The sequence below is a fragment of the Mobula birostris genome, chromosome 17, assembly GCF_030028105.1.
Source record: "Mobula birostris isolate sMobBir1 chromosome 17, sMobBir1.hap1, whole genome shotgun sequence".
NCBI classification, from domain to species: Eukaryota; Metazoa; Chordata; class Chondrichthyes; order Myliobatiformes; family Myliobatidae; genus Mobula; species Mobula birostris.
The window spans coordinates 22502184-22520645 of NC_092386.1; the positions used below are offsets into that span (position 1 = coordinate 22502184).

General features: G+C 39.9%; 1 protein-coding gene across 1 annotated transcript in view; it reads left to right on the forward strand.

Moving 5' to 3' along the window:
* The first annotated feature begins 6258 nt into the window (after window positions 1-6258).
* Window positions 6259-18462, forward strand: part of fer (fer (fps/fes related) tyrosine kinase) — a 120720-nt gene continuing 108516 nt past the window's right edge. Inside the window, exon 1 of the mRNA XM_072281363.1 lies at window positions 6259-6444. The gene's annotated coding sequence lies outside the window, so the exon portion shown is untranslated. The remainder of the gene's footprint in view (window positions 6445-18462) is intronic.

Here is an 18462-nt window from a genome sequence, read left to right on the forward strand (position 1 = left end):
CCTAGCCAGAGGCTCAGCAATCTCTTCTCTCGCCTCGTGGAGCAGCCTGGGGAATATTCCGTCAGGCCCCAGGGACTTATCTGTCCTAATGTATTTTAACAACTCCAACACCTCCTGTTCCTTAATATCAGCATGCTCCAGAACATCAATCTCATTCATATTGTCCTCACCATCATCAAGTTCCCTCTCATTGGTGAATATCGAAGAGAAGTATTCATTGAGGACCTCGCTCACTTCCACAGCCTCCAGGCACATCTTCCCACCTTTATCTCTAATCAGTCCTACCTTCACTCCTGTCATCCTTTTTTTCTTCACATAATTGAAGAATGCCTTGGGGTTTTCCTTTACCCTACTCACCAAGGCCTTCTCATGCCTCCTTCTTGCTCTTCTCAGACCCTTCTTAAGCTCCTTTCTTGCTTCCCTATATTCCTCAATAGACCCAGCTGATCCTTGCTTCCTAAACCTCATGTATGCTGCCTTCTTCCTCCTGACTAGATTTTCCACCTCACTTGTCACCCATGGTTCCTTCACCCTACTATCCTTTATCTTCCTCACCGGGACAAATTTATCCCTTACATCCCGCAAGAGATCTCTAAACATCGACCACATGTCCATAGTACATTTCCCTGCAAAAACATCATCCCAATTCACACCTGCAAGTTCTAGCCTTATAGCCTCATAATTTGCCTTTCCCCAATTAAAAATTTTCCTGTCCTCTTTGATTCTATCCTTTTCCATGATAATTATAAAGGCCAGGGAGTGGTGGTCACTGTCCCCCAGATGCTCACCCACTGAGAGATCTGTGACCTGACCCGGTTGATTACCTAGTACTAGATCTAGTATGGCATTCCTTCAGTCGGCCTGTCCACATACTGTGACAGGAATATCAATCCATAGCCTCTGCACTTTATTCCTCTTCTCCCATTTGATAAAATCCCAATAAGCTTGCTGAAAAGTTGATTCTGATTGAATGTTACAATGACATGGAAGGAAATTTTATCTTTCTTTCTATGTTGGCTTTGCCTGTAATTTCACAATCTCAATGTGCTGATAAATATAATTAACTTAAAAAAGGCTCTGTTGGCAGTTAGGCTGAAGCAGCAGCATAAGAGATAATTTACCCACATTGAAACTGGTAGTATTGGTTTATTATTGTAACACATTCTGAAGTACAGTGAGAAGCAGGTCTTGCATCCTGTCCATGCAGATCAGATCGTTACACAGTGCTTTGAGACAAAAACCAATAATAGAATGCAGAATAAAGTACAACAGCTACAGAGAAAGTGCAGTTTAGGTAAACAAAAAGGGGCAAGAGGCCATAATGAATTAGATTGCAAGGTTAAGATTCTATCTTATTGTACCAGGAAATCATTCAAAAGTCTTGTACCAGTAGGATAGAAGCTGCTCTTTAGCCTGGTCATATGTGTTTTTGTTTTTTTTTATGTTCTACTTCACGGGAAAGGGGAGAAGAAAGAATGCTCAGACTGGGTGGGGTCTTTGATTATGATGGCTGGTATACTGAGGCAGTGAAAAGTATAGAGACTCCATAGAAGAGAGGCTAGGCTTAACAATGTGCTGAGCTATGCTCAATACTGTACAGTTTCTTCTGGTCATTAATAGAGCTGTTGGCTTACTATGCTATGATGCATCCAGATAAGATGCTTTCTGTGCTGAATTGATAAAAATTGATAAGGGGCAATGGGGACTTGCTGAATTCCTTTAGCCTTCTGATGAAGTTGAGGCGTCACTAAGCATTTTTGGTTGTGGCATCTATATCGCTGGACCAGGACAGGCTTTTGGTGATGTTCACTTTGTAGAACTTAAAACTCTCAACCTCAACACCATTGATGTAAACTGAGCATATCCACTGTTCCCTTTCCTGAAGTCAATGACCAGCACCTTTTAGTTTAATTTGATTCATAAAAATTTTCCAATAGCAACTTTTCTACAATACATCTTGCATTGGTTTTATTCTTTTATCCATTTCTATTACCACTGCATGCTCTTAGACCAAACTCATGCCTCAGCAAGGACCTGGACCCATTGCAATTTTCCTATTGCCACAACGGTAGATGCAATCTCAATGGCTCTTCACAAGACTTTAGACCACCTGGACAACACAAACACCTATGTCAGGATGCTGTTCATCGACTATAACTCAGCACTTAATACCATCATTCCCACAATCCTGATTGAGAAATCGCAGAACCTGGGCCTCTGTACCTCCCTCTGCAACTGGATCCTCGACTTCCTAACCGGAAGACCAAAATCTGTGCGGATTGGTGATAACACCTCCTCCTTGCTGACATCTCAGGGGTGTGTACTTAGCCCACTGCTCTACTGTTTGTATACCCATGACCGCGTGGCTAGGCATAGATCAAATATCATCTATAAATTTGCTGATGATTCAACCATTGTTGGTAGAATCTCAGATGGTGATGAGAGGGCGTACATATGCCAGCTAGTGGAGTGGTGTCACAGCAACAACCTGGCACTCAACGTCAGTAAGACGAAAGAGCTGATTGTGGACTTCAGGAAGGGTAAGACGAAGGAACACAAATCAATCCTCATAGAGGGATCAGAAGTGGAGAGAGTGAGCAGTTTCAAGTTCCTGGGTGTCAAGATCTCTGAGGATCTAACTTGGTCCCAACATATCGATGCAGTTATAAAGAAGACAAGACTGTGGCTATACTTCATTAGGAGTTTGAAGAGATTTGGTATGTCAATAAATACACTCAAAAACTTCTATAGATGTACTGTGAAGAGCATTCTAACAGGCTGCATTACTGTCTGGTATGGTGGGGGGGGGGGGGCTACTGCACAGGACCGAAAGAAGCTGCAGAGGGTGGTAAATTTAGTCGGCTCCATCTTGGGACTAGCTTACAAAGTACCCAGAGCATCTTCAAGGAGCGGTGTCTCACAAAGGCAGCGTCCATTATTAAGGACCTCTAGTACCCAGAGCCTGCCCTTTTCTCACTGTTACCATCAGGCAGGAGGTACAGAAGCCTGAAGGCACACACTCAGCAATTCAGTAACAGCTTCTTCCCCTCTGCCATCCGATTTCTAAATGGACATTGAACCCTTGGACACTACCTCACTTTTTTAATATATATTATTTCTGGTTTTTTTGCACGATTTTTAAACTATTCAATATACGTAGACTGTAATTGATTTACTTATTTATTTATTATTATTATATTTTGTTCTCTTCTTCTGTATTACGTATTGAACTGCTGTTGCTAGGTTAACAAATTTCACGACACATGTTGGTGATAATAAACCTCATTCTTATTATAGCAATTTTGATCCTGTCTCTCATTTATCATTGATCTAACAGTTTTCTTTCATCATCCAATTCCTTTTCCTTTATCCAGTACCTGGCCTTTTTCAGCCTGTTTTTGACTCACTTTCAATCTTTTCAATACTCTGTGTATTGTGTTGCAGATTCGGAAGTTCTTCACAAGTCTTATTCCAGTCCCTCTACTGTACAAGGGTTGGAGGATTTTCTAAGGACATCTACAGAAAGCTTTCACCATATAGAATCAGTGAGGACAGGAATATTTTAATTGGGGAAGGGCAAATTATGAGGCTATAAGGCTAGAGCTTGCGGGTGTGAATTGGGATGATATTTTTGAAGGGAAATGTACTATGGACATGTGGTCGATGTTAAGGAATCTCTTGCAGGATGTTAGGGATAAATTTGTCCTGATGAGAAAGCTAAAGAATGGTAGGGTGAAGGAACCATGGGTGACAAGTGAGGTGGAAAATCTAGTCAGGTGGAAAAAGGCAGCATACATGAGGTTTAGGAAGCAAGGATCAGCTGGGTCTATTGAGGAATATAGAAAGGAGCTTAAGAAGGGGCTGAGAAGAGCAAGAAGGGGGCATGAGAAGGCCTTGGTGAGTAGGGTAAAGGAAAACCCCAAGGCATTCTTCAATTATGTGAAGAACAAAAGGATGACAGTAGTGAAGGTGGGACCGATTAGAGATAAAGGTGGGAAGATGTGCCTGGAGGCTGTGGAAGTGAGCGAGGTCCTCAATGAATACTTCTCTTCGGTATTCACCAATGAGAGGGAACTTGATGACGGTGAGGACAATATGAGTGAGGTTGATGTTCTGGAGCATGTTGATATTAAGGGAGAGGAGGTGTTGGAGTTGTTAAAATACATTAGGACAGATAAGTCCCCAGGGCCTGATGGAATATTCCCCAGGCTGCTCCACGAGGCGAGGGAAGAGATTGCTGAGCCTCTGGCTAGGATCTTTATGTCCTCGTTGTCTACGGGAATGGTACCGGAGGATTGGAGGGAGGCAAATGTTGTCCCCTTGTTCAAAAAAGGCAGTAGGGATAGTCCGTGTAATTATAGACCAGCGAGCCTTATGTCTGTGGTGGGAAAGCTGTTGGAAAAGATTTTTAGAGATAGGATCTATGGGTATTTAGAGAATCATGGTCTGATCAGAGACAGTCAGCATGGCTTTGTGAAGGGCAGATCATGTCTAACAAGCCAGATAGAGTTCTTTGAGGAGGTGACCAGGGATATGGATGAGGGTAGTGCAGTGGATGTGATCTATATGGATTTTAGTAAGGCATTTGACAAGGTTCCACACGGTAGGCTTATTCAGAAAGTCAGAAGGCATGGGATCCAGGGAAGTTTGGCCAGGTGGATTCGGAATTGGCTTGCCTGCAGAAGGCAGAGGGTCGTGGTGGAGGGAGTACATTCAGATTAGAGGGTTGTGACTAGTGGTGTCCCACAAGGATCGGTTCTAGGACCTCTACTTTTGATGATTTTTATTAACGACCTGGATGTGGGGGTAGAAGGATGGGTTGGCAAGTTTGCAGACGACACAAAGGTTGGTGGTGTTGTAGATAGTGTAGAGGATTGTCAAAGATTGCAGAGAGACATTGATAGGATGCAGAAGTGGCAGATGGAGTTCAACCCAGAGAAGTGTGAGGTGGTACACTTTGGAAGGACAAACTCCAAGGCAGAGTACAAAGTAAATGGCAGGATACTTGGTAGTGTGGAGGGGCAGAGGGATATGGGGTACATGTCCAAAGATCCCTGGAAGTTCCCTCACAGGTAGATAGGGTAGTTAAGAAAGCTTATGGGGTGTTAGCTTTCATAAGTCGAGGGATAGGGTTTAAGAGTCGTGAGGTAATGATGCAGCTCTACAAAACTCTGGTTAGGCCACACTTGGAGTACTGTGTCCAGTTCTGGTTGCCAAACTATAGGAAGGATGTGGAAGCACTGGAAAGGGTACGGAGGAGATTTACCAGGATGCTGCCTGGTTTAGGGAGTATGGATTATGATCAGAGATTACTCTTTGGAGAGAAGGGGGATGAGGGGAGACATGATAGAGGTATACAAGATATTAAGAGGAATAGATAGAGTGGACAGCCAGCACCTCTTCCCCAGGGCACCACTGCTCAATACAAGAGGACATGGCTTTAAGGTAGGGGGTGGGAAGTTCAAGGGGGATATTAGAGGAAGATTTATTACTCAGAGAGTGGTTGGTGCGTGGAATGCACTGCCTGAGTCAGTGGTGGAGGCAGATACACTGGTGAAATTTAAGAGACTACTGGACAGGTATATGGAGGAATTTAAGGTGGGGGGCTATATGGAAGGCAGGGTTTGAGGGTTGGCACAACATTGTGGGCCAAAGGGCCTGTGCTGTGCTGTACTATTCAATGTTCTATATCTCTTGGAGTATCACTTCATCAAACCACCTGAAGACAACAACATAATCTCTCAAATTCATTCTTCATTTCGCAGATGTGTTTTATGCAGGAATATTTACTGTTAAAAGCTTATTTAATTTTTACCAATCATTCACGAGCCAACAAATGATCAGTTTTCCTTAAGGATGTAAGGTATGTCGCTCCTATTCTCATGTTTTAATTCCAATGAGGAATTCTTTTTCCTAACGCGCATGTTCCATTCAGAAGCCCCTGACAGCCGTGCCCACGACCAATATTTTATAGGGAGTGGCAAGGACAGTTTACAAGGGAATGCCTTTTGTTGTGCGTTATATGAAAAGTAACAGAGTTTTACAAGAAGTACATGTTAATACTACGTCAAAAAATATCATTAAAAAAAGGAGGAAAGGTCATCTGAAGCAACGGAATACTGCAAAGTGAGCTCCAGCCCAGCTCTCCAACAAACCTTGACACCCACCAGAGCATGCGCAGTAGCGTCGGCCGGGACGCTCGGCGCCTGCTCACTCCGGAAAATTATCCCGCTGGAACTCTGCCCTTTTCCCCAGCAGGCACTTGCACAGCACCGCGCATGCGCGCTGCCTGGGAACGGTTGGACCTCGACGACCGATTATTAAAAGTTTAAAAAAAAAGTAGATCGGTTCGAACATTAATCAATGTTTCCGGTTCGGAGTCTAACCCATGGTCACTCCGTACTCCAGCGGGCGATTACTCCCCTTCGCGTTGGTGCTGATGAGGTAGGCGAATCTTGGAGGAGTGTGTGTGTGTAGAGTGACAAGACCCCGGCTCCGATTATTGCCATCTCTGGTTATCGCAGCCCCGAGCCCAGCGGCGCGACCCCGACAACCCCACATCTGGGTTTCACGGCGACGTTTGCACGCTCCATAACTCCTGCCCGCTTCCTCCAGCCCGGCATTGTATCCTCTGAAATCAAAACAGGAAATAATGGAACAATTCGGGATAGGCAACATCCTCGGAGGGAGAAACGGCTTTTCAGTTCTTTTAAATTTCGTTAAAATATCGCGTTCTGTAATATATCGGTTATTTGTCATGACAGCAATTGACTTCTGCTTGTTTATTCGTAATCGGAGCATGCAGCTGTTTTCACTCGAATAATTTGAACAATTTTGTTGAGACGCAAATCGTCTTCAACTGTAGGTTATTAGTTCATTATTGGAGCAGATAGGCAGAGAAACAGTTTATAATATATTGATATTTAGAGCATTACTGCACATAAACAGCTCTTAATAGTTTGCAGTATTTGCGCTTATAAAAACATAAATGAAGTACAAACGTTTGTAACTTAGTTTACCTAAAAATAAATGATGATATAGTAACTGTTTTGTTTTAGACCATGAGACCATCAGATATAGGAGCAGAATTAGGCTATTCGGCCCAAGGAGAGTCTGTTACGCTATTCGATCATGGCTCACTTATTTTCCTCCTTAACCCCATTCTGCCCGGTAACCTTTTGCGAATTGAGAATCTTGTAGTTACAACCATCAGACCCCCTGAACCACCGTAGATAATTTCACTCAGCTCAACGCTGAACTGATTCCATAGCTTACAAACTCACTTTCAAGTACTCTACAGCTCTAATTTACTAACTTTTTTATTATTTGCATGATTTGACCTCTTTTGCATATTGGTTGTTTGTCAGTCTTTGTTATGTTTTTTCCTGTAAATGCCTGCAAGGAAATGAATTTCATGATTGTATATGGTGATAAATATGTACTTTGATGATAAGTTTACTTTGAACCTCCACTTTAAATATACCAAATTACTTGGCTTCCACAGCTGTGGCAATGAATTCCACAGATAAACCATCCTTTTGCTAAATAAATTTCTCTTCAGTTCTGTTCAAAAGGGATGTCCATCAATTCTGAAATTGTGCCCTCTGGCCCCAGACTCTCCCACTATGAAAACATCTTCTCACGTTCACTCTATCCAGCTCTTTCAGTATACAGTAAGTTTTAATGAGACCTCCCCCCACCCTTCTACCTTTCTTCTAAACCAGTAAGCACAGGCCCAGAGTCATCAAATGCTCCTCACACATTAACCCTTTCATTCCCAGGATCATTCTCATAAACCTCCTTTGGACTCTGTCTAATTCCTTCCTGAGATACGTGAGCAGTTTTGGGTTCCAATACTCTAAATATGGTCTGATCAATCCTTATAAAGCCTCAACCTTATATCCCAGCATTTATGCTGAATCTTGAAATGATTGCCAATATTGCTTGCCTTCAACCTGTAATCTATTGCTATCTGAGCTTGCCATAAGAATCAAAACTGACTCAACCTGCAAGTTAACCCGTGGGGAATCCTGCACGATGACTCCTATGTTGCTTTGCATCTCCAATTTCTGAAGTTTGCTCATGTTTAGAAAAGTCTATGCCTTATTTATTCAACCCATATACTTCCCTACACTGTCACTTCTCTGCCCATTATCCAAATCTGTCCAAATCCTTCTGCAAACTAACTACTTCCTTAACACTGCCTGCCCCTCCACCTATCTTTGTATCATCTGCAAATTTGGTCACGAACCCATTAGCTCTGGCACTGAGATCATTAACATATAATGCAAAAAGCAGTGGACCCACCATTGACCCCTGTGGAACACCACTAGTCACTGCAGTCAACCAGAAAAGGCCCCCTTTATTCCCACACTTTGCTTCCTGCCAGTCAGCCAATCTTCTATCTATGCTAGTATATTTCCTGTAATATCATGGGCTCTTATCTTGTTAAGCAGCCTCATGTGCAGCACCTTCACAAAGGCCTTCTGAAAATCCAAGTAAACAATAGCCACTGACTCTCTTTTGTCTATCCTGCCTGTTATTTCCTCAAAGAATTCCAACAGATTTTTTAGTCAAGATTTTCCCCTAAGGAAACCATGCTGACTTTGGCCTACTTATTTCATCATGTACCTCCAAGTACCCTGAAACCTTCATCCTTAATAATGGACTCTAATTTTGCTGCTTTTTGAACATTTTATTGAAAAAGAGATGCCATTTTGCCTCAAGGGAACTATTGCAAAAGTGGGACTGATTTTATCCGCAGTAGCTACTGATAGAATATTTTAACAATGGATCAGGTTTATTTTATTTTAAAATAACTAGAGTAATATTGTTTGTACCTCTAACTTTAAGGTACTTCTCCAATTCTCCTTTTCTCTTATTCAAACCACTTTGATAACAATAATTGAAAGCAGATGTAATCTGCAGCATTTGAAAGAAAATTTGTGGATTTCAAATGGATTTTATGTATTATTTTAAGATAACATACCTTAACAAAATCACGTTGCCAGCATTTTTATTCTAAGTTACAGTGTTTGTATGACTTTTTAAAATTGTGCATACTTGAAGTAGTGCTTTTTTTCTGATATTTCTAAACCCTTGCAATAAGCCAATTCTCAAACTGCTGTAAGTTCTGTAGTTTCACTATTAATAGAATAAAGTTACTGTCTGAGTCTTCGCCACTTTAAAATGTAGCTTTTCATAGAGATGTACAGCACAGAAGATGGCCTCTCAGCTCACCACATCCATGCTGACCTCATCCCATTTGCCTATATTAGGACTGTATCCCTCTGTGCTTTGCCAATTTAACTGTGGGTGAAAATGCCTCTTTCGCATAGTATGTGTTTCTGATTTCGCTACCTCCTCTGTCAGCAGTTTCCAGCTAACACCACTCTGAGTTTAAGAAAAATCTTGAATCCTCTTTAAAATTCTTCTCCCTCACTTTAAACATATGCCCCCTTGCTTTTGACATGCCCTTCATGAGAAATGATTTTAACTGTAATCTATATGTATGCCTGTCATCTTGTATATTTCTATCTGGTCACTTTAGATACCTCCATTGCATGGAAAACAAGCCAAGCTTATTCATTCTCTCTCCATAACTGAAGTGCGCCAATTCAGGAAACTTGCTGGTGAATCTTCTCTGCACTCTCTCCAGCACAGTCATATCCTTATACAGCCTAGCATTCAACAGGAATTCTGCAGATGCTGGAAATTCAAGCAACACACATCAAAGTTGCTGGTGAACGCAGCAGGCCAGGCAGCATCTCTAGGAAGAGGTACAGTCGACGTTTCAGGCCGAGACCCTTCGTCAGTCCTGAAGGGTCTCCGCTTGAAATGTCGTCTGTACCTCTTCCTAGAGATGCTACCTGGCCTGCTGCGTTCACCAGCAACTTTGATGTGTGTTACAGCCTAGCATTGTCTTTTTTTTATTTCTGATTTCCAATGTGCAATGTTTCACTTTTGGTTTTAGAGCCTGTACTATTCTTAAATTTCAGTTGAAGATGTGCACTGAAATTCAGTTTTCCAGTTTTTAAAAAATATTCTCTGGTTTGAAAATGCAAACCAAACCTTCTTTGCAGAAATGCAGTTCTGTAGCCTGATAATTAGAGTAATGGAGCAATAAACCACAAGCACTGACGAATAATCCAGAAGCACAAGGAGAACTTTCACCATATCTTGAACTACCTGTATTTGTAGTAAAAGACTACTATCTGGGATGTAAATCATTTCATTTCTGGATTGTCATAAAAATCCACCAGGATTGCTGATAACCTTTGGGTAAGGAAAACTGCCATCTTTGTTGAGTCTTGTTCACGTGGGACCCACAGCAGTGTGATTGACACATTACTGCAACCAACTCAGTTGAAAGGAATTTGGAGCTAGTCATAAATACTGGTTTTGACAGCAAGATCCAGTGACTAGGGAAAATGTAAATAGATGCCTTGGGAAATATTTGAGAACTGTAGGGAGATTTATTTGATAATTGTCAAGCCTTCACTGATTTTATAGTGTGTGGAAAAGGTACCGCTCGCCTCCCTCAACAAACTGCTTTTGGAACCTAGAATAGTATGGGAATACACAGGAGCACTATCTGTGCTTGCCATAAAAATCATAACAAATCCCATCTGCCTGCACAAATTCTCTGTTCCCTGCCTGTTCTTGTGCCTTTCAAAGTTCCAAGTAAATATATTATCAAAGTACATACATGTCACCATATACAACCCTGAGATTCATTATTTTGTGGGCAAACTCAATAAATCCATGATAGAAATATGACTGTAATAGAATCAATGAAGACCACACCAACTTGGGTGTCCAACCAGTGTGCAAATGTTTCCCATTATATTTTAAAAATTAGTATCATATCTGCCTCCACCACTTTCCAGGCACCTACCACTCTCTCTGCTTTGGAAATAAAAGCATCTTGCCTTTTACATCTCTTTTAAACTTGCCCCACTTTAAAACTCTGACCTCTAGCATTTGACATTTCTGCTCAGTGAGGGAAAAACTCAGACCACCTATCCTATTTCTGCCTCTCAAAATTTGCTTGCGACACTCCAGAGAATTTGTATTGTGTCATCATGTAGAAGAACATCCACGGAGACAAAAGAGACTGCTGATACAGGGAAATGGAGCAGCAAACAAACTGCTGAAAGAACTCAGTGACTCAGGCAGTATTGGTGGAAGGGAATGGACAGGCAGTGCTTCCAAACATCCGAGGATTCAGTACAGAGGAAAGATTGAAGAAAGGGGGACAGAAGAATTTGTTTTGTTGGACCTGATTTTGTTGTTTGATTTTGTTAAGAGTGAGAGTTTGAGTTAGAGGAATTTATTTAATGAAATAGTGTATGTCTGCAAGGAAAGTGATAATGAGTAAGGAAATATTCATGTAGTGTTGGTGAAAAATTTTGAAATTTGCTGAGTTCAGCCAGTCAATTCTGGTGGTAGCAAAAGCATTCTCACTGATTTCAACAAATATTGGTTGAGTACTTTTGTTATAAATGTTCTGAATGTTATTTGCTTGCTTTTTAGTTTACATGATTTGTTTGTTTTTTTTGCACATTGGGTGTTTGATGGTCTTTGTAATGGGTTCTATTGGGTTTCTTTGTTTTGGGGTTGCCTGTAAAGAGAGGAATCTAAAGGTTGTATGTGGTATAAATACTTTGATAATAAATGTACTTTGAACTTTTGAACTTGTGAATATTTCAGAATTTGTAGTTGGAATCTCAACTTCTGATCAAATGGGGCATTGTTACTTCCAAACTATCAACTGAGCTATCCATCATGTCTCAATGTTGCCATGAATGGAGACAAAATAGGTGACAACTATAGAAGTTAATTTAAGGCATAAAGCTGGTGGCTTTGATGGTGGTGTTTAATTGAATGAAATGGTGACTCATTCATGCCTGGATATTTCCACAAACTGTTTTAACGTTAGAGATGGATGTGGGTTCCAAATAGGTGTGGAAAAATTACAGCTAGTTATTGTTAAAAGCCTGTCCTTTGTCTTTGCTAGTACCAAAGGAAATGTGAATCAGGATGTATAAATTTGCAAAGGTAGACTCTTGCAAGATTGCAATGGCAAAGATAAAGTACTTGTAGAAGTATTCAGCCCCCAACCCTTTGTTCACATAAATAAGTACTACAACCAGGGATTTTGATCAATTTAACTGAGCTTTTTTTTTATCTGTGATTTACATGTTCCTTTTTTTCACAGTAAGCCTAAAAGAAAACAGGGAAAATTGTAAAGCATGGAAAAACTAAACATTCAGAAACTGAAATGTCAGCAGTGAAAGAGTATTCATCTCCTTTTGCTCAAAGACCTCTCACAACTATTACAGCCAGTGATCTTTTTGGATAAGTCTCTTTGAGCTTTGCACATGAAGAATGTGCAAAGCTCAGAGAGACTTATCCAAAAATCTTGATGAAGCAAGATTTGCCCATTCTTCCTTATAAAATTGCTTAAGTTAGTTGGAGAACATCAGTAGACTGTAAACTTGTGCTCCTGCCAGAGATATTCAATCGCCTTGTCAGGACTGTGACTGGGCCATTCAAGGGCATCAATTCTCCTCATTTGAACCCACTCTGTAGTTGCTCTGGCAGTGTGCTTTGGGTTGTTGTCCTGCTGAAAGAAGATCTTCCTCGCTAGTTTAAGCTTACTGGCTGAAGCTAGCATGTTTTCATCCAGGTTCTCTCTATATTTAGCAGCATTCATCTTCCAATCAATCACAAGATCACAAGACAAAGGAGCAGAAGTAGGCCATTCGGCCCATCGAGTCTGCTCCGCAGCTCCCCCATGAGCTAAACTATTCACCCATCTAGTTCCAATTTCTGGCTTTTTCCCCATATCCCTTGATACCCTGACTAATTAAATACCTGTTAATCTCCTCCTTAAACACCCTCAATGATCGGACCTCCACAGCTGTATGTGGCAACGAATTCCACAAATCCACGACCCTCTGGCTAAAAAAATTTCTCCTCATCTCTGTTTTAACTGGGTACCCGCTAATTCTAAGACTATGGCCTCTTGTCCTGGATACACCCACCAAGGGAAATAACCTTTCCAGATCTACTGATTTCAAAATGATTTGAAATCATCAATCCTAACCATATTTTCAGTCCCTGCTGTTAAAAAGCATCTCTATAGCATTATGCATTCTCCACCACATTTCACAGTAGGGATGGTGTTACCTGGCTGATGCGTAGTATTAGATTGATGAAACATGTACCATTTAGTGTTGGGGCCAAAAAGTTCTACTTTAGTCTGATCCGATCACAAGACATTCTTCCACATCTTTACAGTATCTCCTAAGTGACACTTTGCAAAATCTTAATGGTAAGGCTATGTTTTTTTTTTAGCTAAGGCTTCTTCCTTGCCACTTTTTCACAAATACCCTTTATGTGCAAGGCCCTAGAGTTTGTGGAGCCATGAACTTCATCTCTAGTTGCAGCCACTGACTTCTACAACTCACTCAGTGGCTGTTAGCATCACAGTAGCTTCTCTTACAAGTGCTATTCTTCTCCAGAGACTAAGTTTAAAGGGACAACTTGACCTCGGCAGTGTGGCTATGGTTTCATAATTATTTCCACTTTTTCATGATGGACTGCACTGAGCTCCGAGGTATGTTCAGTGCCTTTGAGAAGGTCTTGTACCCTTCCCCAGATTTGTGCTTCTCTGTTATCATTTCCCTGACTTGCCTTGAATGCTTTTTGTCTTCATTTTTGTTTGGTCTGTTGAAAATCAACTATACTGTTGATTCTTACAGAGGGAGGGAGTATTTATTCAGGTGATCCTCTTATTTTCTACATCAACATATTGGGTGAGTTAATAATTGCATCTGATGAAATTTAGTATAGTAATTACAAAGGGGATGTATATTTTTTCAGACTCTCAATTTTAATTATTAATTTTTAGTAAGTTGTTGACAGGTTTTGGAATTTTTCTTTTGATTTGCATGCACAATGTTTTGTAGATTAGGTCAAAAATTCTACTTCAATATGTTTCAAATTTTAAAAATGATACAATACAATGTGAAAGTAGTTGTGGGGGCTGAATACTCTTTCAAGGCACTATATATAGGGTGGGAGAGAAACTGTTAGAAATTTCAACAGTAGGTATGTCAGAAGAGGATAGCAAACTGGTGGAAGGTAGGTTTGGTGAGGTGACAAGACCAAAAAGGAAGAGAAGGTTAGAAATGGTGCATGTTTTCAGGGACTAAGAGGTTGAGGCAGGATCTTGATGTTGAGGGAGCCTGTTGATATGTGTTCAAGATCATCCTTCAACTTATTTAGAGCTCAAGATCTCTTCTTCTCAGCGATGTACTGTTGGACCCCGGACTTCCAAACCTATATTAAATCCATCATAAAGACCAACATTATCTACCTTCATCACAAGCTCCAACTTGACCTATCACAATGTTTGACTTTTGGCCCATAGTGCTCCTTTTGCCATAGTTTTCTGCTAGCCCATTGCTGATCCACAAAACCTTGCCTCATCGTCATTCCTGATCCTTTGCCACCAACTCATCCAATATGAAATGCTCATCTTCATGTTTATGTCATTTCATTTCCTTATCACTCCTTATAGTTGCAGTCAACACAGCAGCTGGAGATGTTTTGGATTATGAAATTAGAAGAATAGATCTAAATACTCTCGTGTTGAAGATTGTGAGGTAATCACATTGAAAATGAAATTCTTAGAGTGCTTGATGACATGCTGAGAATCTGCTTTCCTTGGCAAGGCATTTGAGAACTGGAGATCATAGCCTTAGGATGATGATGCAATCATTTCGCATTAACGTGGGAGGAAATGTCTTCAGTCAGGACAATACATTCTCAGTTTTCTACCTGGATAGGTGATGAATGCATACTTGATTATTATGTTCAAAAGAATGATCTTTTTGGACACTGTGGTGGCTCACATGGATAAAATGGAACAGTTGAACATATATAGCAATGATCTTAATGCACAGCAAAGCAGTTTTGCTGGAATGCAATTTTCACATTTTTGTTTCATATTTCTTCAATCAACTCTTGTCTACGTGCTTTGCTAGTTCAGAATGTGGTCTCATTAGAAGGGATTTTATTTTCCTATCTCAGCTGAACTATTTCTAGCAACATCACTGAGGAGAAATAAATTCTGTATTTTACTAATTGTGAATTGGTTATCTTGTTATATGTCTGACGATGTGTGCCACCTTCTGTTGCATTTAAACCCATTGAATTTGGACATTTTAAATATTTTTATGATATTCCAATTAGACATGCAGTTCTGAATATTTGGTTGTCAGTTTTAGATCAAGAAAAAATAGATTCAGTGTGATCCCTTGTGTCAATGTGTTTGTTTCTGATAATGTTTTGACAGAGGAAACCATCAGTTGCACCAATCATTATTGTCAGCATTATTATCTTAACCAAAACCAAATTTAAAACCTGAATTTAATAAATAATATACTTTATTTAAGAGGGATAACTGAGAAAAGGAGGTTACAATCTGAATTTTGATTCTTTGAAATTTTGAAGGATTGGTGTTAAAATCTTCAATTCTATTACTGGTACCATTTCGGGATGGACCTCACATCTTCACATTTACTGATGCTGCTTAACTTGCTAAGTTCTGCCAGCATTTTGTGTATGTTGCTCAAGATTTCCAGCAACTACAGAATATCTTGTGTTTATCTGTCAACCGCCCGCAGAATACAAGCCTCCAACCTTCGGTGTCTAGCCTGGTCTTGTGTGATTCTTCTCCATTTTCTCTGATTCTGTTATCTGTCTGCATACCTTTTACACAATTTTATTGTCATAAACCAGCTTATTTAGCTTTTCTGGTATTTGATGTGGAGTCATTTTTTGATATTTTGTATGTCAGTATTTTAATCTTCAATTACTACACAATTTTTGCTGTCATTTTTTGAAATTTCTTCCTCATCCAAGTTGTTTTTACTGCTCGCCTTTCAAAAGGTTTCACATATTTAAATTTGCTGTGCTCCACATTTCTGCCATTTCAAAAGTTGAAATTGTCTCCCTTAATAAACAGTCTTTTGCAGCAGCCCATGTCATTAATTCCTTTTAGGACATGAAGTTATTTGTGATTCATATTTCAGATTTCAGGAGATGAGTTCAATAGCAAAAAGTTGCCAATAATGTTTCATTTGATGAGAGAAGACTTAAGTAAAAGTGGAAAGGGCTAATAGGATAGGCTTTTCTGGCAAGCCCTTTCCTCACCTGGATGTGAGGAAAAAAACTTCTTGTCAAAGTGTTGTGATCTGTGTAAGTAACTTCTGGTTAAAATAATACCTTGATGCATTAGAGAGTTTAGTTTATTTTCTTTAATTTAGTGATTACAGAATTTGAGCTGGTTGCATTTACGCTATGTGTGCTAGCCTTTCTAACCTCCTTGCTCTGTCTGTTGCCCAGAGCATGTCAGTTAGTCCTGAATAAAAACATGTTTGGAAACATTTCCTGTGTAATTTGCAATTATCTGCATTGTATTTTTATTCTGCCAGTAACCTATTTTAAAGATGGTTATGAATTCCTTTCAGAAGCTCCAAGTGGCTTTCTGCCCTTTTGAGTCCATGGACTTAAAGGTTCACAACACCTCGCCAAATGCTTCTCATCCACTTGGAGCAATAATAGACCAAGGATTTCGGGAGTCCTTGACTATCTGTTTATTTTTCCAAGGAGCTTTGAAAATATTCTTGAATTGTTTACTGTGTTTGCATGAGCTCAGAAGAAACTGTTCCATCTTGGGAGGATTCTTCAGGCATTTAATTAGCGTGGCAAAGGAGCTGATTCTACATAAATAGTCCCAATATTCAGGATATTAACCTGGAAGAAGACACTGGCATTGCTCTGTTTATCCTAGCAATGGATGTTGGAGGGCATTATAGAGACAGTAGTTGCATCTTCCCAGTAGCATGAGGGATCTGGTGTAGGTAGTCTAAATGATATACTGTAGGTATAAGGTGAGCATCCTAGTGGGAATGAATCTTGTGGCTATTTGAAGTCTTGCTCCTTGCACATGTTGTAGAAGACGATGGTAAATTTTAACAGTACTTTCTACAGTCACTGAAAGGTAGTTTCTGAGATGTGGAAACTGATTCACATTTTCTAGGATCTCACTATGAAACTTGATGGTCAGAATGTGGTTTGTACAGTGGAATCAGGCTGTTACAAGACCACTATTTTGTGGATGTTGTGTATAAAACTCATTTTCATATACAGCAAGTTATTAAGAAAGCTAACAATGTTATTATTTGCACATTTTTAAAAATCTATTCAATAAATGTAATTGATTTGTTTGTTTATTGTTTTTAAGTTAACAAATTTCACGTCACATGCTGGTGATAATAAACCTGATTCTGATAGGAAACATTTCTTATAATAGATAAATAAATTACTAGTTAAATTAGGTAGATAAGTTGGCCACCGATAAATTGGTCAGAGTAGGAAGGGAAATTTTAAAGGGCAGGTACGCAGAATCTCTGGGTCATTCCTGAGGACTGAATGCAGATGAATTCACCCAATTTGTGATTTGTTGGATCTGGTGTAAGGAAGACCATGTTTATGAATACCAGTGTAATGCACTCAATTAAGAGCAAGTTTATCACTTGGAAAATTTAGCTCACTGGGTGACAGCAAGTGAAGTTAAAGAAGAAGCTTTGCACCTTTTGCATGGAAATTGTATAATGTTAGAGATGGAAGATTGGATCAGGGTGTGCTGAACAATGGCTTTTAAACTAAAAACTAAGGAACTACTGAATAGGAAAGCAGTAATCTATGAGTGTACATAATCTCTTTTTAAAAAGGCTACACTCAGATAACAGAAAACTGAAGATAGAGAAAGATTAGGTTGAGGCTAATTAGACTGGGTCATCTTGTAACCTGTTACTGAATATAAGGTTTTAAAGAGATTAGCTTTATTTGTCACATGTATATTGAAGCTTACAGTGAAATGTGTCATTTCTATCAAATCAAATCAGCAAAGATTGTGCTGGGAAGCCCACAAGTGTTGCCATGCTTCTGGCACCAACATAGCATGCCCACAACTCAAAAACCTCAACCGTGCATCTTTAGAATGTGAGAGGGAACTGGAACTCCCAGAGAAAACCCACATTTGGTGAATTTGCAGCTACAGAGTACAACTGCAAAGGGTGAAAGGTTACTGCATGTTGTCTGAAATGCAGAGTTGAGGTTCAAAGTTTGAAGTAAATATATTATCAAAGTACGCATCTGTCACCATAGACTGAGATTCATTTTCTTGTTGGTGTAAAGAGGGAAATAAAGAAATACAATAGACCTTATGGAAAAGCTATACGTAACAAAGACTTACAAACAAACCAATGTGTAAAAGAGACAAATCATGCAAGTAATAAAGAAAGTAAATAATACTGAGAACATGAATTGTAGAGTCCTTGAAAGCCAGTCTATAGTTATGCAGTCAGTTCAGCATTGAAGTGA